Raw genomic sequence first — 19,211 nt, 5'->3', positions numbered from 1 at the left:
CATCATATTTCATGCCTGTATTATAAGCAGAGTTAAGCTGTATTACCTTATATGGTAAAAAGAACCCTCACTATGAGCTAAATGGCAGAGGTTAGCCAGCCTTACTTTTGTTATTCTTGCGATATTTATTAATTATATTGTAAGAAGTTTTCACGCTGGTTTTCACACCAGACTGATGATACTGGTGTTTGAAAGCAAATATTGAAAGAATTAGTTTAGAGATAAAGTTCACAACCTCTGCTAAGATTAAAAAGGAGGCCAGAGTTTGTGCAATCCCTACAGCGCAAAACTTGTGTTTAATAAAAAGGATGTTAAAATGTGATGCATGTCTCCAAAGTCAATTCAAAATGTGCAATGAAACCATCTTACTTTTACATAATGAATGTATAAACTTTGGCCTCATCTGCACAATAAATTTAAAGCAGAATCATAACACTTCAAAGAGTCACGGCTTCCCCTGAAAAATCCTGGGAACTTTAGTTTGTATTTAGGAAATGAGAGCTGTAAGGAGACCCCTATTTGCCTGCCAGAGTTACAATTCCTGGAGTGTTTTAACAATTAATCTCTCTTACCAGGAAACTATGGGGATTGTAGCTCTCTGTCAGGAACAGGGGTCTCCTAACACTCAGCACCTTTAACAAACTACAGTTCCCAGGATTCTTTCAGAGGAGCCATGACTATTTAAAGTACAGTCGGACCTTGGTTTTTGAACAGCTTGATTCTTGAACGTTTTGGCTCCCAAACACCACAAACCTGGAAGTGACTGTTCGGTTTGCAAACTATTTTTGGAAGCCGAACATCCGACTGGGCTTCCACAGCTTCCTATTGGCTGCAGAAGCTTTGTGCAGCCAATCAGAAGCCGTGTTTTGGTTTTCAAACATTTTGGAATGGATTCCGTTCGACTTCCAAGGTACGACTGTACAGTGGTGCCTCGGGTTACATACGCTTCAGGTTACAGACTCCGCTAACCCAGAATTAGTACCTCGGGTTAAGAACTTTGCTTCAGGATGAGAACAGAAATTGTGCTCTGGCGGCATGGGAGCAGCAGGAGGCCCCATTAGCTAAAGTGGTGCTTCAGGTTAAGAACAGTTTCAGGTTAAGAACGGACCTCCAGAACGAATTAAGTACTCAACCCAAGGTACCACTGTACTGCTTTAAGGGTATTGCGCAGATGGGGCCTTTCATTAGACTGTTTTCACCCCTTCAATGGGTGGGATTTTTAGGCAGAAGATTTTTGAACATTGTGCAAATGGGTCACCACCTGAAGACCACCTGTTGATTTTGATGATGAGTCTTCTCTGGGTTACCGCTCACTGCTTTGGCCAACTTCTTCATCCCATTGCCAGCTTCATACTGATTCTCAGCCTCCACTGCAACCTTTCAATATTAAGAGAATAATATAAGCCCCATGGGATTTAGGCCAAAAGTACATCTAGCCCAGCACCCTATTCCCCACGGCAGCTAACCAGATGTCAAGCGAGGGCAGCAAGCAGGACATGAGTGCAGCAGCCCTGTCTTGCTCTTAGAATCATGGAATTGTAGAGTTGGAAGCGACTAGTGCTTGTTCCCCATCTGATGTTCACTGGCATTCCGCCTCTGATACTGTAGAAGAGGCATCACCAGCATGACTAGCAGCCATTGTCAGCCTTATCCTCCATGAATTTATCTGGCCTACTGCTGAAGCCATTTAAATTAGTGGCAATCATGTGGAAGCGAATTCCATAGTTCAGCTATACGCTGTGTGAACAAGTACTTCATTTTGTCTGTCCTTAATCTCCCACTGTTGTGTTGGACGACACTCATCCTCCTGTATGATGAGAAGAAATCTCCTCTTTATCCACTTCCTGGATAAAGGATCAGGCAGGAGGGTTTCTCGCCAGTGGTGCCCTCCCTGTGGAACACCCTCCCATCAGATGCCAAGGAGATAAAGAACTGCACAACATCTGATGACAGCCCTGTATTGGGAAGTTTTTAATGTTTGATGTTCTGTTATGCTTTTATATGTGTTGGAAGCCGCCCAGAGTGGCTGGAGCAACGCAGCCAGATGGGTGGGGTATGAATAATAAAATTATTATTATTATTATTATTATTATTATTATTATTATTATTCAGCACATCAAGTATCTTGTCTACAGACCTCTTATCATGCTCCCCCAGTTGCCTTTTTTTTCTAAGCTAAAAACCCCCAGATGTTGCAACATTTCCCCATTGGGAAATTGGCCCAGCCCTGTGGTCATTTCGGTTGCCCTTTTCTGCCCTTTTCTTTTTCTTCTAAGGTCATTTTCTCTTGCTTTCTCCCATTCACCTACTTCTGCTCTACTTCTGCTGCTCCCTCACGCACCCTGGCTGCTGTACGTCTCCTTCAGGGCTGACTCCAGTGATAAATTACGCATCTGCTCAACGGTTGGGACAGCACTGAGATTTAAAGGATCAACCCTCAGAAACAGCCAGCTTTGTAATCTGCTCCATTATACACAATGAATAGCTGGTGTTAAGGAAAGCATGCCAGCTCCTGCCCAGTGTTTGTGTGGGACGGCAGGGATAACGTCTATCTCACTTAAGTGCCTAAGACAAAGATTATATGGAAGCTGCTGCACAACCTTGTCCTCTTTTAACAATTATGTTTATGAAATAAAAGAAGGCATTTGTGACCCAACCCAGTTAATGACTCGCCGGTCAGGTATTCATAGCCATGACTGTTCAGTTGGGGTATTTTGTAAGCAGTTGCAGAGAACTACTTTGAGTTGGTTCCTGCTGGTTGGGTTTTTTCTCCCTCCTGGTATAGACAAGCTTTTATAAGTGATTTTTTTTTTTAAGCCAGAACCAAAACACAAAGTTTATTTACGAAAGGTATTTTCACACGAGGCTTAAAGGAGTTTTTGCATCCGTCAGTTTGGAATGCACTTACATTTACCGCAATTGCAAATGCCTCTCATCTCTTCTAGGCCACATTAAAAAAACAAAAAACTATTACGTAGTCATGTAATTTAGGTTTTAATCTCCCTTTTCTTCCTGTAATGAATATTTTGACTCACAGAATGAACATGTGACTCACAGATGGTAGACCCAAACCAGCCTATTTGGAGGTGTCACAGATTCAAATTCGTGCTGTATGCACCACACAGCACACTGGAAGCCATGTTAGCAAAAAAAGGGGGGGTAATTTTGAGGTGGTGGACTAATTTGGGCATTTGTACTGCAAAACTCTGGAGTAATTTCCCACTGACGTTGATAACTTTATTCCTGTTGGACTGTGTGGTTTGTTTTTGACTAAGTCATAGACCCACTGAAAGCGATAGACATGAAGGAGCCTGAAGCTATTGGGGGTATTAGCGGCAAAGGAATCCTGGGGGGGGGGGGGGAGGAGATGGCCCTCCTGCTCCTGAATACAGTTGTACCTTGGAAGTCGAACAGAATGCATTTCGGAAGTCCATTCGACTTCCAAAATGTTCAGAAACCAAAGTGCCTGCAGCCAATTAGAAGTGATAGAAGCCCCATTGGACGTTCCAAAAATAGTTTGCAAACCAGAACAGTCACTTCTGGTTTTGTGACGTTCGGGAGCCAAAACATTTGAGAACTAAGCTGTTCAAAAACCAAGTACGACTGTAGTAGTTTTATGAGAAGGGAGTAAGCACAGGCGGCAGCTCTCTGTCAAGGGACTGCTCAAGCAAACCACTGGCCTTGTTTTCCACGGCCATCTTCTACCATTAACATGCAATTCCCAACAGTGATGGGGAACCTGTGGCCTTCTAGATGTTGCTGAGCTACAAATCCCTTCATTCCTGACTATTGCCCGTGCAGGCTGGCTGATGGGAGCTGGAGTCCAATGAGTTCCCCACCCATAATCTAACAAAATATGTGACTCACATGGGCTGGTTATTGACCATTAAGGGATACGAACCAGTTATTCAGGTCCGTTGATATTCTTCTGTCCAAACATTCATTTGCCGCAGTCTCACAGCAAACTCAGAGCAATTACCGATTGTCTTTGGACGGATACTTATAATGAATAATGAAGTCAACCTTCTGGAGGTAGGGTGAGAAGAAAGTTACGCAACAAAGAGACATGAATAAGCGTAACTAAACAGCACTACCGAGGACTGTGGTTTCTGAGAATCCCCTGAAGGTTCATCTTCCTGGCACATAAAGTCACTGGCTGAAGTTTCCAGGAATAAACATCATTTAAGAGTAAACATAATTCCAAACTGGTTTAGAAGATCTCATCACATGGTTATATTTTCCCACGGAGTTAGATACAAAACTGTGGAGGAAATGATTCTTTCAAAGTTATATTTCCGTTCCAAGGGAGTCCCCTCTTAAAGTCTAGTAGGCCATTGTGGAGTTGATTTATTTGGTTGCCAGGAAGCATCTGATGAGAAACCAGTAACTTTGGAAATGAAATAAAGACAATTTCTCTGCTATTCTGTCTCTCATAAATGATGCCTGTAGCAGTAATGACCACTATCTCTTTCTTTTTTGGGGGGAGGGGCTTGGGGGGGAATTCTTTTTCTTTGCAGATTAAATCTGCATATAAACCAAGTAATATTTTTGCTTTTGCAAAAGGGACACCTGTGGGATAATTTAGAACAAAGATTAAAACACAATTGTTCTGAAGCAAGATTGGAGGCTTCTGAGTGAACTTTGTAGTAGCAACCAGGAAAGCAAATTGCCTAATCCCCTGATAGACAAATTTATTTGTTGAGGACTTGTTTCCACACCAATTGACCTTGCTTATGTTTGATAAATCATGTGGCCCTCACATGTGATCTGATGCATATAGCATTAATCTGACCATTTAGTTTGTCCCACAGTTGGGTTACTCAAGGGTAAATTAGATGTCTCTTGGGATCCTTCCTCATTTCCTTAATTCTTTTTAACATTTCTTTCAGTCTTTGTAATGTCTTTATTGGGAATTATACAATATTCTGCTTGAATTAGATCACAGCCTAGAAGGCACTGTGTTTGAATTTTCTCAATTGCTAATTTAGAATCTAATATTTCACAAGAAGTTCTGGCCTGGACTTTATTTTTGTACAAAGTTGAAGTCCTGCCTGCCCAATTCAATGCTTGTGGTACTTAATACTACATAATTTACACGGCAGTTGCAAATGTAGTAACTCTTTTGTAACTCTGGTACACAACTCTTCAAATTTTCTAGCCTTGTTCAAAGATTATGCTTTTATAGAAAATTATTTTGGAAATAAATAAATAAATGTCCCTCAAAATTCTTCTTTGCCGTGAAGTATTCTGCAAATATTCTATCAAAAGTTGCAATATATATATGTTTTAAAAATATCCCAGTATTTTTTTCTGCCTTGACACTCATTCAGTATCTGATATCTGACAATATATCATAATTATCATGCAATGGTACTAGCATTTGACAATACTTGTAGCCTGATATGCAGTAGTGTATAAACCTTGTGTTTTTCAAAGTTTCTGACTTCATGGGACACTTGACATATCCATTTATCTGCCATGGCAGAAGATTTGGAGCAATTTTGGTGTATTTGTATATGTGTGTGTGTGTGTGTGTGTGTGTGAGAGAGAGAGAGAGAGAGAGAGAGTGTTTAGTAGTTCTGTTACCAGTTATAAACTGAAAATGGCTGTGTTCACACATCACAGTAAACCAAAGTTTACCCTGATCATGCCAAAGGGGGCTCTTTCTTTGCTTGAAATAAACCTTGATTGCATAGCTTTATACTACAGCAACCACAATCCCTGACTTTGCCGTGTTCTCCCAACAGGAAACACCATCAGAAGAGGAAATATTCAACAATGTGAACAAAAAAAGAAGAGAAGTGCAACTGAAAGGATTAGTGTTTATTATTGTGTTAGCCTGATGGGTTCCAGTTCAATTCAGCATTCATCAGGGGCGAGCTTACCTCACATCTTTAAAAGATGCTCAGAGAACATCCTCCTAACGCAAGTGGGAAGGAGCAAAAGAGCCCTCTGAGGAATATTCATGGTAAAACATTAACTGTGGTTTACTGTGATGTATGAACTGGATCAACATATTTTATATCCTAATATTCTCCTTTGGCTGCTAATTCTAGAGGATGCAGGGCAAACAAGATGAGATGCATTCATTACCTATGTGTCCTTGCTATTCGCATATAAATGGGTGAATGTCGTTTCCCCTGTTCTTTAAATATATATGTATTGCTATGCATTGTTTCCTCCTCAAATGAGAATTAGAGTCATGACTTCAGTTTACTTTTGTGAACGTAACACAAGAAATGTTGCACACCACACTGTCACCAAGCAGGTAACTATTTATTTTTCTGCTGTGATTGTACTTTTACAGTCTCTCTTCACATCCCGTTTAAATTAATTTCCCAAGGGACAAAAGGATATCTATTTATTGTGCTTAATAGGATTTTCTTCTTCTTCTTTTTAAAAAAAGACCTGTGATGGGCTGCATTCTTGCTTCTGGTGAGGATATGATGTTATACACAAAACAAAAGAAGCAGCTGAGATTGCTATTGTAACGGAATAAAAAGAAGAGGGTATCTATTCTGCTTGCAATGAAGGTTCTTTAATGGGGAAAGTTAAACATTCTCCCATTTTTTCCATAGATAAATTACAAAGCCTAGAGCTATAAAGAGCTTTCATTTTATTTGCTTTCAAGATTAACTAATATTTGGTATTTATGGACTCCATATTTTATAACATTGCAACAAGTCTTTCTATGATGATGAGATTCAGGGGTGAGAATGATGAACAATTAATAGTTTCATATAGTTTTATTAGGTATTTTATTTCTTTATGATTGCCTAGATCTGTTTTGGCCCACAACAGCATATGCAAATATATCTTTCTCCTCCTTAATCATCTGAAAAAGAATTGTGTGGGAAAGGGTTTTTCTATTTGCTTCACACTAAATTCAGTACAATAAATGTGTGATCTACCAATCAGGTAATTGACCAGGACTTTGCTTTTAAGTATGCAATTAGAGTGAAGAATTAGTCAAAGATAAAGTGATTATTCCTTTCCAAATAACTATGATATTGAAAGTGGGCAACAACCGTGGCGGAGCTTCACGTTCCAGCACTGGGGGCAGAGAGCAGGTGGGGGTGGGGCTGGCATGCGTCCCGGGGGTGTGGCGTGCTGCCCGCAGGTGCGTGGCACACATCCTGGAGGTGGGGTGCGCCGCCTGCGGGGGCGGAGCCATGATGGCACCCTGGGGATTGTGCTGCTTGTGGGTGACCTTGGGCCAGTCACACTTCTCTGAAGTCTCTCAGCACCAATCACCTCACAGAGTGTTTGTTGTGGGGGAGGAAGGGAAAGGAGAATGTTAGCCGCTTTGAGACTCCTGAAGGGGAGTGAAAGGCAGGATATCAAATCCAAACTCTTCTTCTTCTTCTTCTTCCTCCGCCAGTGGGCAACAATAGCAAGCCAAAATATATACAACAGAACCAAAAACAACAAGCCCAACAATGGGCAAAGTTACCTAATAAAAACAATGTCACAATAGCATATCAGTAAATGCAATTCAATACAAAATTCATAAATATGGAAGGTGATATTAGTGTCAAGCTCTTCCAATTGTTCCTTGAGCACAAGTCAAAGGCAGTGAAAGCAGTGCAGGAAGATAGTGATAGTCTGAGCACTGGGATGATGTCCTAAGCCTGACTTTGGGGTCATTATATGTCACGGACTGGGCAGAGGAGGAATGGTGGAGACAGCCTCCCCAACTTGACCCTTCCAGGGAGGAGGAAGATGAAGTTAGTATAGATTTACAACAGGGGTTTGAGGGAGGTCATGGCTCAGAGGCAGATGAGGCGGGAAGTTGGGAAATCATGGGAGAGCCAGTGCAGCTGGCTGACACGTCATCATTAGAAAGTATTCCAGACCCATCATCTCCCAGAACCCAGCAGGCCTTAAAAGTAGGAGAGCAAAGAGCTCGAAGACAGGGGGCACAGTGGCACCCATAGAGGAGTTGATGATGATGATGAGTGAGGAAGTGGGAGAGACTGGGGGGTGGAGATTCACTCAGGACAACACCATTATCCAAGAGGCTGAGTTCTATACACCTCTCTGTAAAGATTGGAACAAAAAAGGACTCTAAGAAACTTTTCCTTGACTTTATAATTTCCTGGGCAACCAGCCAGGAGCCGCTGACAGCATCCTAACACTATACCAGATTGTCCACATAGTGGGAAATGTGGGGTGTATTACCTCAGTACAGTCAATTACAACATGCTTTACTTCCTAGAGTGGACAGAGACAGGGGGATATATAACTTCCTGTTCTTCTTGTAAATGACTCAGCAGATGAGTGTGACTCTATAAAAAGCAGTCACACAGCCATTTTTTTCTTCTGTTCGATTTCAGCTCTGTTCGTTTCAGTTCAGTTAAGTCTCTGGATCATGCCAAGACCTATGGATGTTAAGGGAGTCTGAATATTTTTGAGAATGGCACACAACTTGGCAAAGTTTTGCAATGGACTAGCAGATCAGTGTGAGCCACTCCAACAGCTGACACACAAAGAGCCAGAAAGTCACCAGCAGGCATTTGAGAAGATTGGAATCATAGAATCAGAGAGTAGGAAGGGACCTCAAGGGTCATCTAGTCCAACCCCTGGAATGCAAGAATCCTGCCCACAGCCGTCCTTGGGTGAGATCAAACCACCAGCCTTCTGTTTAGAGTCCAGGCGCATTGACCCATTGCACCACTGAACAAAACCTGAGGACACAATAGCTAGGAGTCCTGTACCAAAGTATTATAATCCCAGGATATTATAATCCCGGTGAGCAGTTAGTATTACAATGTGATGCATCTGTGACAGGGCTAGGAGATGCCTTGCTACAGAAACAGCAGCCAGTTGCCTTTGCCAGTAGAGCACTATCAGAAACTGAAAGAGGATATGCACAGATTGAAAAAGAGCTGTTGGCTGGAGTGTTTGGAATGGAACACTTCCATCACCTTTTGTTTGGCCAGACTCTGTACGACCATAAGCCACTGGAAACCATTATGCAGAAGCCATTGCTGAGTGCCCCAAAGTGGCTTCCTCACATGTTGGTGCGGTTACAAAACTATGACATGCACATCCGTTATCACCCAGATGAAGATCTCGTACTTGCAGGCACTTTATGCTGAGCTTACCTCACCAAGCTCAGTGAAGAGGACTCAGTAGAAAAGGACATGGAACCAAGAAATATGCACATGGGCAGTACTTCCCAGTTTCTCAGTCCTGCTTACAGGCAATACAGGACAAGAGTCTACATACAGTTAAATGTTTTATGCCTGAAGACTGTCCAGGGTAAAGCATGGACTCCCAGTGGAAGCTGCAGCCTATTTTTCAATGACAGAGGAGCTCAGTGTAAAAGATGGGTTTTTTAAAATAGGGGCAATCGAGTTTTCATTCCAGCAGCATTACACTTAGACATAATGAGTACATTCCTCACACATGGGAATTGAGAACTGTCTCCAAAGAGCAAGGGAATGTGTATACTGCCCTGGCATGAATGCCCAGCTGAAAGCAAACATGGAACAATCTGTGATTTTTTGTAACTCACTTGGAGACAGACAACAAAAAGAGACTTTACACCCACATGAGGTGCCAAGCTGACCTTGGGAGAAACTAGGAGTAGGTTTTTTCACATGGGAAAAGAAAGATCATCTCACACAGCAGACTATTAATCCAATATTTGGGAGATAGATCCACTGCCCAATACAACATCTGAGACAATAATAAAGAGATTAAAGAAATACTTTACCTGCTATGGAATGGCAGATAGTGTATTCTTTGATAATGGACCACAATTTGTGTCAGAACATTTCAAAACATTCCAAAAGTGGTGGAAAATTGATCAGCAGACACCTTCACTTGCTCATCCCCAGAGCAATGGGAAAGTTGAATCAGTTGTCAAAATGGCTAAGAGAATTTTGACCAAAGCCAGAAAATCAGGGCTGGATGCATATCTAGCTATCCTAGACCACCAGAAAACACCTTCACAAGGTGCAGATGGGAATCAGCACAGGGATTGATGGGTCAAAGGGCAAAATTTTGTGATCAATGAGGTGCCACTTACTATAACCAGACGACTAGAACAAATGAGCTGAACCAGTTGATCAGAATACATTAAGGCAGGCATATTACTATAATAAGTCAGATAAAGACCTACCCAAACTACAGGTGGGTGAGCAGGTTTGGATACAGCCAATGGAGCAACACAATAAGGAGTGGAAGAAAACCGAGGTTCCAAGCTACAAGGTGCATTGACTAATTAGTGCAGCCTTGTCTGGATTTGGCTTCAGTATTCTTGTTGACAGACCTAACAAGAGCAGGCAATAATGGAAAAGCACTTAGAATGGCAGGAGTTGGGTGTAATGAAGGCATCCCATACCAGCTCATCAAGTGCTGTTACTCAGTGCCCTCAAATAGAGGGTGGATGGTAAAATGAAGCTTTGTGCACATAGGGGCTCAGACTGACCAAAAAGATGCACCACCTTAACTCCCATCTTGCCAGCAGCCCACTGAGAAGTAGCAAATGCTATCTCAAATCTGGCCAGGTGTTGAAATACTGCACAGGCTCTGTAGGAGTCAGAGACGTGTGTGTGTGGTGTGGTGTGTTTGTAGGTTTTGAGTCATGAGTTCACAATCAGGAGTCAGAGCCAAGTAGCTCCAAACCAGAACAATGAAGTCCATTATCTGTTCAGTTTCTGTTAATTGGTTCTCATGAAAACTTACAGATTCTGGCTTCACACAATTAACTCAAGGCAGTGTCAATTTACTCTTGGCAGAAAGCCAAGGTCTGCTTGACCTAGAAACTACTGACTCTGATTGGTTAACGACCAGCACTCAACTCTGTTATCTGGGAATGCTAGCACAGTTTGGTGTTGGGTGTGTTAGGAGTAGGAGTGCTGTGTATGGTTAAGAGAGAGAGAGAAAGAAAGGATTTATTTTGCTTTGTTTTCTATGCAGAAACTCTGCTGGTTTCTTTTCCCTTTTAATAAATCCTGTAAATAGTTATTCTGAGTCTAGCTGACTAGTCATTTCCACCTCAACTAGCTTCTTCGCTGTGCAGGAAAACTCTGCTACGTTTGGGCTAAAGCCATTAGAGCTATGCCTGACACTTCAAAGTTCCATGAGGTTATGGGTATTGTGCTGCCAGCCTGAGTTGTGGTGGTGTCAGCATCAACGGTGTTGGTTCCAGTTCCAGAAGTTGTTGTTCCTGTTGGTGAAGCAGATGGACACTGGCTGGTTCCTGACTGTTGTGAGCTGGTGACGCAGTGGACACAAGGACAACAGACGCAGCGTGTGAATGCTGGTTGCTGTGGTTCCTGTTTTCTCTCTCGGTGGTCGTGAGTAGCTGGTTCCAGGTTCCAGGGACATCGCTCTCAAGATGGCCTCACAACCAGTTCAGATGGCTTTTGAGCGTCTGAATGACTCCAATTACTTGCTGTGGTCGGAACGCATGCAGGCAGTGCTGCAGAGGGATCGTCTCTGGCAAGTGGTGAGTAAGTTTCCTGCGAAGCCTGATGATGAAGACCTTGATAAAGACCAAAGAGCAAGGGCCACAATTGTCTTGGGGCTGGAAGATTCCCAGTTGCCGTATGTGAGGGGAATCAAGACAGCTAGAGGTGTGTGGCAAGCACTTAAAGAACTCCATGTGCGTGAGACAGCGGTTTCCAAGCTGTTGATTCGCAAGGCATTGTACAAGGCAATGTTACAGCCTGGGGTTACAATGCAAGAACACCTACACAGTTTACAGTTAAAGTTTGTTGCGCTACAGGAAAGAGACTGTGTGTTAGACCAGCAGGAGAAGGTGGCTATTATTTTGAGTTCTCTCCCGGAAAGCTGGGATAATTTAGTTTTGTCTCTAGAAGGTTTACAGGAGCGTGATTTATCAGTCAGTTATGTCACTGGGCGTTTGATTGAAGAATGGCAGAAGAGGCAAGAAAGGTCGTTTGCTGCAGAGGCTTCTACAGGCGGGCGGTTTGGAAGGAGTTCTCATGCCGTGCCAGAGGTGACGCAAAAGCAGCGTACCGGCGAGGAGTCAGCGTTTGCTGTTAGGCGTTGTTTCCGATGTGGGTCTTCAGCGCATCTAAAACGACAATGTCCGGAGTTGGTCAAGTCTCAGTGGCCGGTGCAGGAGCAGAGACGAGATCAGCAGCAGCAGCAGCATAAAAAGAAATTCTTCAAACGAAAACAGTCGGCTCAGCTGGTGACTGCAGAGGTCAAGATTGCTGATGAGAAACAAGCTGTCTGGGTGGTCGATTCGGGAGCGTCTCGGCACATCGTAAATTCAGATGAATTGTTTGTTTCCAAGAACTCAGCACAGCGCAGCCAGGTGACTCTAGCAGACGGAAGTACTTCCGAAGTGATTTCGGGGGGTGCAGTTTTTGTTCCTTGTCTTCGTGAATGCCTGCAAAATGTACTTTGTGTACCTTCATTAAGGAGCAATCTGATGTCTGTAGATTGTTTGCTAAAAGCTGGGTTTAAAGTGTATTTTGAAGGAGACAGTTGCATTATTAAGAAGGCTGGTGAGATTTTAGGCACTGCTAAGTCAGAGGGAGGCTTGTTTTGGCTTAAAGCAGGATCTCAAGTTGCAGCAGTAGTCAGTAAATCTCAGCCTGCAGTGAATAACAAAGCTATACATGACAACTGTGTGCACTTATTGCATAGGAAAATGGGGCATGCTGGCTGGAAAAGTATACTAAAAATGTCTGAATTGGCTGATGGGGGTGATTTAAAGAGTTGTAACAAGTACCTTGATTGTAATGTTTGTAAAAAGGTTAAAACCCACAGAGTCTCTTACCCCAGAAGTGACAGAGTTAGTGAGTCACCGCTACAGCTGGTTCACATGGACGTAATTGGTCCATTTCCTGTAAGCAGGGGTGGATCGCGTTTTTCGTTAACAATTGTGGATGACGCCACGCGTTACTCTTGGGTTTTTCCCATGAAGAATAAGGGTGATGTGTTCACTAAGTTTAAAGGCTGGGTGGCATCTGTGGAAAGATTTCTGTCCACTAAACTCAAAAGGATTCAGACGGACAGAGGTGGCGAATTTATGTCAAATGCTTTTAGAGATTGGTTACAAAAGCGTGGCATTGGGCATAGAAAAACGAACGCTTTTTCCCCAGAGGAGAATGGCGTTGCAGAGCGAAAACATAGATCTTTACAAGATATGATGTTTGCCATGCTTGATGATGCTGATTTGCCCATGTCTTATTGGGGGGAGAGCATGCTCACCGCGTGTTATCTCCAAAATAGGCTCTTTCATCAAACAATAGGTACAACTCCGTACTTTAAATTGTTTCACAAAAAACCCAAAATTGACCATTTGCATGTGTTTGGATCAAAAGCCTGGGTATTAATTCCAAAACAAATGAGAAAGAAGGGAGATCCTAAGACCAAACAGTTAGTGTTTGTGGGTTACCAGGAGCTGGGAAAAGGTTTCCGCTTTGCTGAAGGGAAAAATGGCATTGTGATCTCCAGGAATGCCAGTTTTTGTGAACATAGTGGCTGGGAGAGACTACATGCCAATACTGAGGTTTGGTTTGAACCTTCTCAGGAGCTTCATGACTCTGAAGGTAAACATAGAGAATCAGAGTCTGAGGGGGAGGAAAGTTCAGATAAGAGCTCTCAAGAAAGTGGAATTAGCCAGAGACCAGTTGCTAAGCAACAAAAGAGAGGTCATAGTTCTGAGGAGGAAAGTGGGTCAGAAGAAAAATTTTCTCCCAGAAGATCTAAAAGACAAAACAAAGGAGTGCCTCCGGTGCGTTTTTCTCCGGATACTGCAAATGTGTTTAGTGTAATTGCAGAGCCCAAGAGTTTCCAGGAGGTGTTAAAGTTACCAAAAGAGGAGGCAGAGCTCTGGAAACAGGCAATGGAGGAAGAGATGTCATCTCTGAATGAGCACAAGGTCTTTACACCAGTAGCAGCGCCTGAGGGGGCAAAGATTGTAGGTGGGTGTACAAACTTAAACCTCTGGTGACAGGAAAGTACAAATACAAAGCTCTATATGGTCTCAAACAGGCTGCAAGATCTTGGAACAAATGTTTCCATGAGGCCTTAGTGTCATTTGGTTTCAAGCAGAGTACAGCTGACAATTGTGTTTATGTACGTGGTACGGGCAGTGATCAAGAGTTTTGTCTGATTTATGTCGATGATGTATTGTATGCTTGCAAAACTGATAAACAAACTAAAAGGTTTGCCAAGCAATTATCCAGTAAGTTCAAAATGAAAGACTTAGGCCCGGTTAGGACATATCTAGGGTTGGAAGTGTGCTGGGCCCAAGATGGCAGCTGCCTAATTAGTCAGCAGAACAAAGTTAAACAACTACTGACTACATACGGGATGCAGGATTGCAAAGGGGCAGTGGTGCCTATGGATCCAGGGTTCATAAAAACACTTCATATAGATGAGAGTCCTGAATTTGAACATCCTGATGTATATCATTCTGTAATTGGAAGTTTATTGTATCTAGCACAGTGGTCCAGACCTGATATTAGCTACGCAGTAGGCATATTAAGTAGATTGGTCTCAAAACCCACACTAAATGCCTGGAAAGGGGTAAAACAAGTTCTGAGATACCTCAAACAGACAATTGGCTATATGTTACAATTAAATTCTTCAGAGGATGAAATGTTGGTTTGCTATTGTGATAGTGACTGGGGAAATTTGCCAGATAGAAAATCTGTCACAGGACTAGTCATAATGGTCGGTGGAGCTTTAATCAGCTGGCGGTCACGCAAGCAAGACATTGTAAGTGTGTCATCAACGGAATCTGAGTACGCCGCATTGAGTGAATTGTGCAACGAGGTGGTTTATTTCAAGCATTTGTTAGCAGATTTAAATGTAAATTGTGGAGAACCGGTACAAGTTTACATTGATAATCAGGCTTGTATAACCTTAAGTAAAACAGAGGGTTTCAAATCGCGTTCCAAACATATCTCTGTAAAATACCAAAATGTACGTTGCTGTGTACAGGACAATATAATCACATGTACTTATGTATCAAGTGAAGAAAATGTAGCAGATGTATTAACTAAACCATTGGCAAAGATAAAGAACAAGCAAATGTGCAAGGGTTTAGGTTTGCTGGAAAAATAATCTCCTACATAGGTGTTATTTGATGTTAATTGTCCAGCAGAATCTGTGAGGGGGTGTTCAGTTTCTGTTAATTGGTTCTCATGAAAACTTACAGATTCTGGCTTCACACAATTAACTCAAGGCAGTGTCAATTTACTCTTGGCAGAAAGCCAAGGTCTGCTTGACCTAGAAACTACTGACTCTGATTGGTTAACGACCAGCACTCAACTCTGTTATCTGGGAATGCTAGCACAGTTTGGTGTTGGGTGTGTTAGGAGTAGGAGTGCTGTGTATGGTTAAGAGAGAGAGAGAAAGAAAGGATTTATTTTGCTTTGTTTTCTATGCAGAAACTCTGCTGGTTTCTTTTCCCTTTTAATAAATCCTGTAAATAGTTATTCTGAGTCTAGCTGACTAGTCATTTCCACCTCAACTAGCTTCTTCGCTGTGCAGGAAAACTCTGCTACGTTTGGGCTAAAGCCATTAGAGCTATGCCTGACACTTCAAAGTTCCATGATTATCACCCTTTTATAAAAGGAAGCATTTTATTGCTCTTCGTTGCCTAAAGCTCAGCTGCCAAGTGGCCCATACCTGGTAACTGCCCAAGCAGATGTTACGAAGTGCAGTATTGGTGTCTCACAGTGTGGGTCCCATAAGGCTTCCCAGTTTTAATCTTTGAGGCATAGTATTAGTTTTGGTTTGGCCTGATCATATTCTGCCTCCAGTATGCCTTGCAACAATTGAAAATGGAGCCTTGAAGAGCCTCAGACATCCTTATGCTCTTTCCAAGCTGGTGAGTTCTGGTGCCCTTTGTAAATTGCTCATATAACAGCAGCAGCCCACATATCGGTAAAACAATATTCCCCATTATTCTGGTTTTGGGGGTTTTTTAGGGGGAAAGCTTGTTATTTTTGTTTATTTTTTTGAAAATACATTTTTATTGGTTTTACAATTTCAACTTCAACAATTATTTTCCATCAAAAAAGAAGAAGAATGAGAAATACAAAATATCCAACATGAAGTATAAGAACTAAAAAACAAAACAACAACAAACAAACATTTTTTCAGAGGTTCTCTTTAACATCCTGACTTTCCTCCATTTCCTTTCTTGGTTCATTGAATAAATATATTTTCTGAATAATTACACTTAAACATCTTTTTTCTTATCCTTATTATTTTATCTTAATTACATGTTGTTTGTTGTTTAGTCGTGTCCGACTCTTCGTGACCCCATGGACCAGAGCACGCCAGGCACTCCTGTCTTCCACTGCCTCCGGCAGCTTGGTCAAACTCATGTTCGTAGCTTCGAGAACACTGTCTAACCATCTCATCCTCTGTCGTCCCCTTCTCCTTGTGCCCTCAATCTTTCCCAGCATCAGGGTCTTTTCCAGGGAGTCTTCTGTTCTCATGAGTTGGCCAAAGTATTGGAGCCTCAGCTCCAATTACATACCATCAGTTTTTATTGTTTCACTTCAAATTTCCTTCCATAAACTTTATCTTATTTTAACTACTTGCAAGTGTTTAGTCAAAGCCTGCCAATGTTTCTACTTGTTTACAATATTTTTGTACATATACAATAAATGCCTCCCATTCTTTTTTGAGTTTCTCAATGTCATTGTCTCTGAGCTTTTCTGTAAGTTTTGCCATTTCTGCATAGTCCGTCATTTTCAATTGCCATTTTTTCTATTGTTGGTATCTTATCTTCCTTCCACCTGTGGGCTAGTAAGATCCAGGCTGTTGTTATTGCGTACATAAACAGTTTTTTTCTTTTCCTTTGGGATCCTTTGATTTTCTGTTATTCCTAATAAAAACGCTTCTGGGGTTGTTGTTTTTTGAAAAGGTCATTTTAAAGATTTTCTTCAGTTCATTATATATCATTTCCCAGTAATTTTTAACCATTTTACACTCCCACCACATATGGTAAAAAGTACCCTCTTTTTCTTTACATTTCCAACACTTGTTAGAACTTGTTCTATACATTTTTGCAAGTTTTACCGGTGTTATGTACCAATGATACATCATTTTCATATAGTTCTCTTTCAGTGTTGTACATGCAGTAAATTTCAAATCCACCTTCCAAAGTTTTCCCCAGTCACTCATTTGGATATTATGTCCCAAATCTCTCGCCCACTTTATCATCACACATTTTACCTCTTCATCCTTTGTTTCCCATTCTAACAAAAAACTATGCATTTTCATCAATAGTTTGGTATTGTCCTCTACAATTTCTCTTTGAAATCTAGATATTGTATAACTGAATGCTCTTTTTTGTCTTCTTTAAATGTCTCATTTAATATTTTCAATGAAACGAGAAAACTGGCTACAATATTTTCAATTTTCTATTAAAGGAAGTTCGTTATTTTATACCACACTCCCCTAGATTGGGCCTCCAGCTCTCTGGGGCTACAATTCCCATCAGCCCAAGTCAACAAATATACTCACAGTGGATGAAAGCAACTTGGGGGATATTTGGTACTCACACAATTATACAGTAGTACCTTGGGTTACATACGCTTCAGGTTACATACGCTTCAGGTTACAGACTCTGCTAACCCAGAAATAGTGCTTCAGGTTAAGAACTTTGCTTCAGGATGAGAACAGAAATCGTGCTCTGGCAGCGCGGCAGCAGCAGGAGGCCCCATTAGCTAAAGTGGTCTTCAGGTTAAGAACAGTTTCAGGTTAAGTACGGACCTCCGGAATGAATTAAGTACTTAACCCGAGGTACCACTGTAGTGGGTTGGGAGGGTGTTTCAGTAGAGAAATGGCACAAGGGAAAACATTGTGAAGACCTTACTTCCATGCCTACACTAGTAATCTACTTCAAATTGCAGTTTTTGTGACTGTATTGTACTAAAAAGTAGGTTTCTCCCACAAAGAGTAACAGAATGACACATAATGTACACGTTTGCCAATAGCCTTAGAAGCTCACCTTAGAATTTGAAAGGGGTGGTGTGGGCGAACACATGATATCATTCTGAATGAATGTTCATTGTGCCTGAGGGCAATAACATATTAAAATTAAATTCACAGAAACTAAATCCATTGGAAAAACAAAACTCAGCCGTTATTGAAAAGGGTGCTAAAAATGGTTATAGCTCCAGGGCAGCGGTAATGAAGGGGAAACAAGTTAGGCTGGTTTGAGATTATTTAGTTTGGTATTTATGTCTGAAGTGGCTGTATAAGCAGAAGTGGCATGTTGTAATACTCCTCCCTCATGTGGTTTTCACTTGGTTCCACATAAGCCACTCTGCTTTACCAGGGGTAAGAAGGAGTCTTCTGTACAAAAAACAAATGAACACCCTCTTATGTTGGTTATCATAACCATAAGCAATTAATACAGTCCACTGACCACTGAAGATGAGGAAAATAATGCTATAGTACTAATGTTCAAAGCACTTTACCTATATTATTTTTAGTTCTCTGATTGTATTGAATGTGTAGATCAGAGATCAGCAAACTTACCGCGCCTCGGGCTGGTGTCTCCAGCACTGATCGCACGGCAGGTCGGAGGGCGGGCGAGTGCATGCCCATGCCCATACGCATGCGCACATGCTATTTCCGGCACACTTCCGGGTCAGAGGAGCGCTGGAAATAGCTTGTGCTCATGTGCACAGGCCTCCTCTGACCTGGATGTGCTCCGCAAATAACTCTTGCACATGCGCAAATAACGCTTGCACATGTGCACAAGCTATTTCTGGTGCTCCTCCAACCCAGAGGTGGGCAGCTGCGCAGCGCAGTGCAGCGCCGGTAAGAGCGGGCAGCGGGGGTTGTTGCGGGCTGGATAAATGAGTCCATCTGGCCTTATCCAGCCTGCAGACCTTAGTTTGGGGACCCCTGGTGTAGATCATGCTTAAAAATTGTTCCAAAGTGGTGTAGGACCTGGAAGGCATTTTCAATGAAGACTTTGTCCCATGCTCAACACCATTAAAATGACACAAACTTTGCCTTACAGTGGTGCCTCGCAAGACGAAATTAATTCGTTCTGCGAGTTCTTTCGTCTTGTGAATTTTTTCGTCTTGCGAAGCACCACTGTGTATTGACGGTTTCCCATAGGAATGCATTGGCGGTTTAAAAAAAAAAGGCGCAAGACGTTTCGTCTTGCGAAGCAAGCCCATAGGGAAATCCGTCTTGCGAAGCAACTCAGAAAACGAAAAACTCTTTCATCTTGCGAG

Source organism: Podarcis tiliguerta (assembly GCF_965153285.1).
Source record: "Podarcis tiliguerta genome assembly, chromosome: 1".
NCBI classification, from domain to species: Eukaryota; Metazoa; Chordata; class Lepidosauria; order Squamata; family Lacertidae; genus Podarcis; species Podarcis tiliguerta.
The sequence above is the reverse complement of the archived record's forward strand: the minus strand, read 5'-3'. Positions refer to the sequence as shown.